Source organism: Gymnoscopelus microlampas (genome assembly GCF_963454915.1).
Source record: "Gymnoscopelus microlampas genome assembly, chromosome: 8".
Classification (NCBI taxonomy): domain Eukaryota; kingdom Metazoa; phylum Chordata; class Actinopteri; order Myctophiformes; family Myctophidae; genus Gymnoscopelus; species Gymnoscopelus microlampas.
Window position 1 is genome coordinate 55,319,571 of NC_139945.1, and position 10,336 is coordinate 55,329,906.

The following is a 10,336-nucleotide window of genomic DNA, read 5'->3' on the forward strand; positions in this document are numbered from 1 at the left end:
CAGTTAACTTGTTTTGTTTCCTTTTGTTTTGCTTATTTGCCTGAGCTACAATAGCCTTTAGCCTTCCAGGAAAGGCACATTTTTGATATTGTTAAAAGGTAAAAGGTAACCTGTGACTAGACTTTAAGGACATTTTGGACATTTAATGACTTTTTGACCGTGAACTTTGTAATAAATATCCATTCTTTTTGCAAACTGGTTTCAAAGAGTCATATATGTTGCACTCACACCACCCCTAGGGTGGGGGTCGTAACACCTAGTTCACCCATCACCCCACTCGGTCCCCTCAGTGATAAAATCCGTTCTTCAGTTAAGAGCCTTGGTGTCACCTTTGACAATAACCTCAAATTTGACAAGCATATTAGCTCTGTGGTCAAGGCTAGCTTCTTTCAGCTTAGGCTTCTAGCCAGGGCAAAGGCCTATCTTCCCCGTACCGACCTCGAGAGAGTCATCCACGCTTTTATTTCAACTAGACTAGATTACTGTAATGCTCTCTATGCAGGCATTGATCAGTCAGCTATCAGGCGTCTTCAGCTTGTTCAGAATGCCGCCGCTCGCCTCTTCACCAACACTAATAGGCGGGACCATATCACCCCAGTCCTCGCCTCCCTCCACTGGCTCCCTGTCCGCTTCAGAATTGATTTTAAGATTTTAGTGTTTGTTTTTAAAGCCCAAAATGACCTGTCCCCTCCATATTTAGCAGAATTGATCACTCCACACGTCCCAACAAGAGCCCTGAGATCGGCCAATCAATCTCTCCTGGTTGTGCCCGACACACATTTCAGGACCAGAGGAGATTGTGCGTTCACCGCGGCCGGTCCCAACCTCTGGAACGCCCTGCCTCTCCATGTTCGCTCTGCTCGGTCTTTGACGGCTTTCATATCCCTATTAAAGACTCATTTTTACTCCATCGCTTTTAATTTAATTTAAGTCTACCCATGTAGCCTATGATGTTCCCATGTACTGCTTATTGTATTTTACATTTTGCTCTCTTACATATTGAAGCAATGCCTGTGTATGTTATTATGCTCTGTAATGTGAAGTTTGGTTCGACCTCGGTCGATGTAAATGTGCTACACAAATAAAGTTTGATTTTATTTAGGGTGCATTTGGTTCCATTTGTACACTCTCAGAGTTACACACCTGTAAGGGGCCATTTGGAAGCCCATGACCCCAACTGTAGTAACAGAGTGTTTCCAGTGAGCCAACATGCACAATATCAGCACCCTGACTCTGTTTGACCAGAATGGAACAGAGCCTTCTTTAGTATCATTGGTAACACCTGTGAATGTCTTCATAATATGGCTGCTGTGAATAGAGCCTATCGCACCACTCGCTGTAGGTTTTTCTTATAGGGCAGTACAGTTTCCGTGCCAGGCCGTAACACAGCCTGATGGAACGCCTTCAAAATGAGCTGTTGTAGTACAGCCTGAGGATGCGGTGTCCTACTCCGAACTTCTTGAGGCGGCGAAGCCAGTACAGTCGCTGCTGAGCCTTGGTCTTAAATGTAGTGACATAATCAGAGAAACCATCATTCATATTCTATACTGTGGTAATCATTCAAATGCTGACACAGTATTTACCATTCACAAGCTTCCCACTTTCTTATATAGGCCTATACTGCTTACCTGAAATTTGGTATATAGTTTTTGTATTGGCCTAAAATATTGTCTATATACATACATTCATGAAACACCTCCTGACCGGCTGTCAGCATTGAGCAATTTTCTTATAGGTGGGTTATATGTGACCATACCTCTGTATTACAAAAAAAGATTGGTGAAGCAATAGGAAGCGCTGCACGAATCCGGGCGGCTGGGTTTGGATCCGCCCTTCAAGACCATCGATTGGGCGTTCTTTCAGTCTAATGTTAATGTGACTGGCTGGTGGGGCTTAGTTTCCTTATTCCCCTCCCACCCATACTCAGTGGGATCAGCATTTGGGAGCTCACGAAGAGCTGTCCTCCAGATGGCACATTGGAAATGGGCACTGTTCATGTTTTCCTTGAAGGCATTTTAGATGTTGTCTTTCTCCCTGTCTTTGCCATCCATGCCTTCACCCTAGCACCGGTCATTGCGGTAACATCATAAATGCCATAGCAAGCACACATTAATGTTGTTGCTTGGGATATGACAGCTTCTATGTCTGCTGTTAGATCCCCAAGCAAACTTAAGCTGCACTTGGCACCTCGAACAGTTTCCAACCTTTTCCCCTTGCCTATTCCATGGTGCATTGGAACTTGGTCGCATCCAGTCACAGCATGAGCTGGTAATAGTTCGAGGCATAGTTCTCCAAGTTTGTTTACTGTAGCTCCTATGTCAATGAGGGCTCTTTCTTGGCATGTTAGAATTAATGTCATGCGGGCAGTGATCGATTGGCTCTAGTGCTGATACAGCAGCAGAATGTAGACATCATTGTCATCTGCAACAACTCCAACACCCTTTCCCTCCTCGGTTGCTGTATAGATAGCCTCTGCCATGTCCATTTCATCTGCCTCCTCATGGGGGGTCTTTAGATCCGGTCTTGATATAGTGATTCCTCCTGCTTATCTCAGTGGGGGTAGGGTCCTGGACAATAACAGCACGTTTGCCCTGGTATCCTCCAGGAATTGTGGCTTCAGTCACAAGAGCTTCTACTATGATCTGAATAAGTTGCTTCTTATTCTCTGGATGTTGAGAACTTGGTCCCAATAGGGAGTGGACAGTTGGACAGTTGGAACGCCTTGTAGCCACCAGCGTCTCTAGCCTTGCGAGCAGAACACTTGGTGCTAAAGTCAATGTACCTATCAAACACAAGATAAACGAATGCTCAATTTTTGTTGTAGGTACTGCTTGAAAGACTCCACATAGTCACTGACAAGAGCTTGGTTTGTTTCACTTGATGCTGGCCATGGGACAACCTATAGGATTGCACAGCCATCCAGAATAGTACGGTCCATCTGGTCACCATTCCTCAAAGACACCCCACTTGGTCTTGTTGAACGTTTATAGGCCATTCATTAGATAATTGTGCTAATTATGCAAATCTCTCAACACTAACTTTTTAGCAACATTTAATTTCATACACTAGGCCTATGGATTCCAAGAAAAATCCAGTTGTGTATTTTTGTAATACAGAGGTACAGTATGGTCACAGATAACCCTCTATAAAAAAAGGTGATTTCATGAATGTATGTGTAAAGACAATATTTTGGGCTAATAAAAAAAAACTATTTACCAAATTAAAATTTTTACTTTTCCTGATTGAATATTTTTAATATTAACTAATTTCTCTCTGCCTTCTGCTGTACAACCCACAGAGAGTCACAAGAGGAAGAGGATGAACTGGAAGAGAAAGGTATCCCAGCAACTACCAATGTACTTGCGAAATCATGCTGCAATAGACACACACAGTATTCACCCCACTGGTACCAACTGATCCACTCATTCCACAGACAATGTAAAAGAATGCCATCACATGGTTTAATCAAATTACACAGACCTAGCAAGAAACTGCACACATCACATTTCAGGAGGCTAAACTGCTCCAAAGGCCATTGCACACAATTATTATTGCTTTGTCATAGTTCTAAAAACGACTATAAAACGATTCTAAAAGTTCTGCACACAGGCACTGCGGTCAGCGACACTGTTCTTAATTCATCCATGCCGTGATTAGAAAATGCTATCAAAAGCAGCGCAGAATACTTATATATACTTACTTATACTTACTTAATACATATCTAAAAAGCATCTTTAAAACATTTGACTCTTCATTTGGCATCTAGACAAAAAGATCATGAAAGCCAAGACTGTTATGATAATAAAATAAGATAAAACCACATGGATATAGGCTACATTTTGGCAAACCATTTATTCTCAAATTCTCCATAGCTGACCTCAAAACACAACACTGAAATTAGTTTCACAAAATATCAACATGCTGCGCACAACGCAAAAGAATGCCATAACATGACAACAAAGTTTAATCTAATGACACTAACCTGTAGCAAGCAACTAGAGGTTATGTAGGTAACCCCAGTTTCTTTACCTTCAAAGTAATATATTCACTTATGGGATAACATCGCCCCCTGCCGATGCACAGAGCACTACACCCATGGACTCCCGCGACAATTCTATTGGATAGGGCTGGTCCAGGGGAGGCCTAAGAGGAAGAACACGCCGGAAGAGAAAGCATGCCCCTAGGCCTGCTCATCTCTCCCCTGGCTTGAACCAGCCGCTACACCCAGGGCCGTGTGCGACATCGCAGATGCCGCCACGTCCAGGCTGTAAAAGACCGCAAAAGTCGATGGAGACGACCAGTTTGCCGCCGAGCATATCTCCTGCATCGAAACCCCTTTGTAAAGGGCCCAAGATGCAGCCACACCCCGAGTAGAACGAGCCCTCAGTCCCACCGGGACCGGAGCCGCTACTCACATAGGCCAGTCTGATTGCTTCCACGATCCATCTGACCAGTCCGGCCAAAAGAGATGAACAACTGAGACGATCCACGGCCGGCGGCCGTCTTCCGGCAGTAGAGCCTCAGCGCTCTTACTGGACAAAGACAGTGCAACCGCCTATCCTCCACCGACGTGAACGGCGGCGGATGGAAAGCCACCATTTCAACCGGGGCCCGGGCCACCATGCCAGTCTTGGGTTTAAGCAAAACCCTCTTGCCGTCGTCTGAGAACCACATGCATTCCGAACTCACCGAGACTGCCTGCATGTCACTGACCCGCTTAGTCTTGAGACTCATGATCCTCAGATCTACAGACTCAAAAGGCTCAAAAGGAGGACGGCAGAGTGCATCCAGCACCACCGCCAGGTCCCACTTATCTGTTAACCGGCCTGGCCCGCCTAGCACCGTTCATGAAACGGCGCACCAGGGGATGATGACCCACCGTCTTGCCATCGAACCCCTCGTGACAAGCGGAAATGGCCGCCAGGTACATCTTAACAGTAGAAAAAGCCAGATCCTGATTCAACCTGTCCTGCAGGAAAACAAGGATGCTGCCCACCGGTGCCTGGAAAGCCACCACTGACGGTGACTGTTCCAAACACTAGGACACAAACATGTTCCACCTGACATCATACGCCAACCTCGTGGAAACGGCCCTAGCCCCCTGTATGGTAGCCACCACATCAGGAGGCAACCCCTGCGAACTCATATTCACCCTTTCACGGGCCAGACCCACAGGTCTAGTTCCTGGGGGTTCTCGTGGAACACCTCGTTCCTTCCCTGTCTCAGCAGGTCTTTGAACAGAGGGAGGGGCCACGGCTCGCCGGAAAGGAGGGGAGTAATCTCCAACCTCCACACGCCCCATGCCGGGGCCACCAGCAACACTGATAGGCCCTGGAGCCTGACACTCGCCAGAGTTGGAGGGATCAGCTCCAGAGGCGGGAAAGCATACAGTAGTACGTTCGGCCACTTGTGTGCTAAGGCGTCCACTCCCAAGAAGAGGTCCCTGTCCCTCATCTAGAAAAAGCGAGAGCATTTCGCATTCTCTCTGGATGCAAACAAATCGACCTGAGCCCGGCTGAACCTGGCCCAAATCAGGTCCGCTACTTGTGGGTTGAGGGACCACCCCCCGTACCGAAGCCCGCCCCTGGACAGCAGGTCCGCCCCGCAGCTCAGGAGGCCGGTACATGAGAGGCGTGTATCGACGCTAGGCGCGAGTTGCACCAAAGTGTCAGATTGCGTGCTAGCTTGTCCAACACACGGGAAGCCAAGCCTCCTTGTTTGTTGACATAACACATCGTTGTGGTGTTGTCCGTGCTGACCAGGACATGACACCCCAGGATGCGGCTCTCGAATTGTTTGAGAGCGAGGAAGACAGTCAGCAGCTCCAGGTAATTGATGTGTGCCTCCCGCAGAACGGGATCCCACGCCCCCCTGGCCGAGTAGCCCTCGTGGACAGCCCCCCAACCTGAGAGACTGGCGTCCGTGGTAAGAACCTTCCGTGACACTACAGCGCCTATTCTGACCCCCTCGGACAGAAAGGCCGCTTGTGACCACGGTCGGAGTGCCTCCACGCACTGTGGTGACACCACCACCTTCCGAGAACCCATGGTGTGTGGGATCCGTGGAGCTCACATCCACCTGCTGAGATGGAATCAGAACGCTCTTCTGAGCGTTGATTGTGAACCCCAGGGATGTCAGGTGTGCAATGGCTACCTCCGTGTGCCGCGCCACCTCCTCCCTCGAGCCCGCGGCCAGGAGCCAGTCGTCGATGTAAGTCGACAGACGTAGACCCTGCTGCCTCAGTGGAGCTATGGCAGCATTGGTGCATTTCACGAACACTCTGGGGCTTAGTGACATACCAAACGGGAGCACTTTGTACTCGTACATTCTCCATTTGTAGCCAAAGCGCAGGAACTTTCGGTGCGGAGGGTAGATTGGGACGTGTAAATAGGCATCCTTGAGATCTATGCTCGTCCACCAATCCCCCTGTCGTATCGTGCGTAACAACGTCCCCGTCGTTAGCATTCGAAAGTTGAAGACCTTCAAAAATCTGTTGAGGCCCTTCAGATTCAGAAGGGCCTCAACAAAAGGGGGGGGTCTCACCCCCCCCCCCCCCCCCCCCCTTTCTTTTTCACCAGGAAATACTCAGAATAGAAACCCAACCGGTTCTGATCCGGAGATAATTCTCTGATTGCTCCCTTGCTCAGGAGAGACACAACCTCCTCCCTCAGCTTCACGGCCGCTCAGCCCGACGCGCGAGAAAACAACACTTTGTCTGTCATCGGAGGTTTGCTGGAGAATTGCAACCTGTAGCCCTTCTGAACGGTGCGCAGCACCCAGGGGTTCCGTTTGCAAGCTTTCCATTGATCTATACACTGAGCGAGAGGATTCGTGGAGTTGGTGGGGGCTGCTGACGTCACCTGCTCCATGGAGCGTGCGCCCGTTCCCATAGGAACCGGTGACGCCTCTGATCTGATCACATGGACCGTAAAAGAGACGTCCGCTAGGGGCAGCAGAGGTAGCGTCGGTCCGTTCGTTGGGCATGAGGAAGTCACGTGACCGAACACGGAAGCCTTCCGCGATGTCAACATCCGCCCTCCAGCTCTGCCTGTTAGCGTCAGCTGGGCTCGTGGGGCGGTGGGGGCTACTGACGTCATCAACTCCGCGCAGCACGTGCCCGTTCCCATAGGAACCGGTGACGCCGTCGCCCTGATTGACGTGGCAGCGGAACCCTTCTGCAATTCTCCAGCAAACCTCCGATGACAAAGTGTTGTTTTCTCGCGCGTCGGGCCGAGCGGCCGTGAAGCGATCCCCAAACATGGGGAATTCACATGGTGTAACACAGGGGTTCTCCGACATGTAAACTTCCGCCCTGCCTCGTCCGCCATCTTGTTCTGGTCTGGCCACCGCGCCGAGCGTGACGACAGAGCGACCCTCCCTGAAGGAGGCGTTCTGTCGATCTCCAGAGGCGGTCGAGGCACAGTACTCAGATGGCTGTAAACACGCCGGGCCTCCCCACCCGCCATCTTGAAGGGACTGTGGGAGGCTCGAGCGGCCATTTTGAGTTCCCCCCGTCCCACAGTGGCGCTTGGGCGCCCTCTGCCGGACGGGGGAAAAAAACTGGCGTGACCCTGGTAGAGTTTTTACGTTTACATGGGGCACTTGTTTTATGCTTTGAAACCAACACATTTGAGACATTTCATTCATTGCAAAAGGTTGTACTACCTGCATTTGATTCATTGTGTTCATTGTATGCATAGGGAGAGGCGACGCTGCTGTAGTGGAGCTGCACTCCACTAGCCACAGCAGCATTGGCGGGGTTCGGCGACGAGGCCATGGCCCTGGAGGCGGCGCCACGCCGGTCTTGATTAGCACCGCTGCTCCTCGGAGCGGTGTGTAAGGGTGGGCCCATGGTTCCCAGGCTTTCTTCTCCTAGCGGGGCCCTAGGCCTTGCGGCGAGGGGAGCGCCGCTGTGTCCGCTGCTTGTATGGGCCGCAAGGTTCCTGGCCCTCGCGAGCCGATGGTCCAGGTGAAAGACTGTGAAACACGTGCACGACTTACAGGCGTCCTCCTCACCTGAGTAGTAGCGGGCGACGTACGAGTGGTTCACCCCCAAGCAGGCCTTGCAGACACGGTGTGGGTCATCCGCTGCGACGAGGAGGCCGCAGCCCTCCAGGCCGCATTCTCTTGGAGACTCCATTCTTCTCTTTCTCTCCGACACGTGGCGAGGACAATAGGCTAACTAGCCACCTAGCCTAGCTTAGCTCTATTAGCGCTCCTAGCTCGCTAATAGCTTACAGGCTAGCCTGAAGCCACGCAGGAAAACAGAGAGGATAGGAAAGATAAAATAAAATAAGTAAATAAGCCGCGGGAGCGTACTTAAACGAAAACTTAATCGAAATACCCGTGGAGGAACACAGGTGCCCTCGCTCTGGGATCAGCTGGATATCGATGTAGTTTCTCCGTAGATTGTGTCTTGGCTAGTGCGCATTCGCTGTGCAGAGTGAAGTAAGAGGGTTTTATACCCCTTCCGGAGTACTGGTACGCGTAACATGACCCTATCCAATAGAATTGTCGCGGGAGTCCATGTGTGTAGTGCTCTGTGCATCGCCAGGGGGCGATGTTATCCCATAAGTGAATATATTATGAAGAAGGGAAAAGACAACTGCACACAAGTTCACAACAAACAGCTCCAAAGGCCATTGCGCACACTTATCCAAATAGACATGACATTACTTTGTCACAGTGCTAAAGAAAAAGTGAAAAAATAATGACTGAATATTTATATGCTCGGCGGCAGGGTAATTAATCACCATTATTATTCCTTAGCAATCATAATAAACCAAACGTGGCCTTTCGCTCTGGGGTTGTGGAGATGAAAACCCTCGTGAGGTCATCTTGTATGTCCAATGAGTTAAACATGTCATTGTGCATGCAATCAGGGACAGGTGACCGTGAGTCAGTGAGGTTTTCAGGACACTCAAAGCAGCAACAAGTAGGCATAGATAATGCCACAGAGAGATGGGAAGCACTAGCTTTGGAGCCGAGATGCCGATGTAAACAGGAAATGCACTGGATCCAGTGGATTATTACAAAACACTAAAGCCAAGATATAACGTCAATAAGGGGGTCCGCGATCAGAAACGTATGTTTAATCCGAGCAGCGAGCGGCTGCCTGTGATAAGTGAGAGGGAAGCACCCGGGGGAAGCATGCAGCACCCGGGGGAAGCATCCGTGTGCACGTCACATGCTTGTGCTCGTAATGTGCACGCGCGGCTGCCTGTGATCAGTGAGAGGGGAGCACCCGGGGGAACAAATAGTACATATCACTTTGTTTTTTGGAACAAATAGTACATATCACTTTGTTTTTTGGGCTTGTTTTCATAGACCTGGTTGCTTATTTCTCTCTCACAACCTGGCGTGGAATGTGTCTCACGTGACCGCTAGAGCAGAGGGTCTTCAACCTGTGGGTTGGGATCTCAACGCCTCGTTGTGAGCTTGTAGATAGATATACTTTATTGTCCTTGCGGAAATTCATTTTGTACCAAGCAGCCATCAGGATACAAAAACATCACATAACATAAATGCATAATACATAGACAGATCACACAATACATTGACAAACACTAGAAAAGGCTACCAACAGGAGTCCTATACTTGTAGGGACAAATTATCTTGAAGCCATAGCCTGCAACATTGGCACTGTGTACCTGCTATTTTCACAATATTTATCTGTGGAACCGAGTCAAACAAAATGAGGTCCCCAGTCCAAATATGATTATTGTGGGGGGTCACAGCCTGAAAAGACAGACAGACAGACGGACGGACGGACGGACGGACAGACGGCTAGCTTGTAGATCTCTAATTATTCCAAAAGACATGATTGACATAGATGCCTTAACATGGCATTATTGGACAAAAAGAGCCCTTTAATCCCCCAATCCAGTTTTCTAGCTGGCCAAAATAAATTACCCCCCAAAGTTTTTCTGTACTATACTTTTATTGCTCCTAGTATGATTTATTTTATAGTTTTGTATGTCTTTATAATGTCTTTATTAAAAAGAAAATCTCTATCTGTCCCTTCCTCAGAGCGCATGCAGGAGGCTCCGAATTCAGGTGAAGGGGATGCAAACAGCCCTCAGCCCTCCACTACAATGCAAGTAAGTGATGGAGTAAAATGAACACTAAGGATTTTACAATGTGATCTACTGTATTTAACACTATATTTTAGTCACTTCTTATAAAAGTAGATCTTCAGTTACGTAGCAATAGGCTCTATGCACAGCAGCCATATTATCGCTTCCTTCACAGGTGTTACCAGTGATACTAACAACGGCTCTGTTCTATTTAGTGTAGCAGATTTTTGAGTGTACAAATGGAGTGTACAAATGGAACC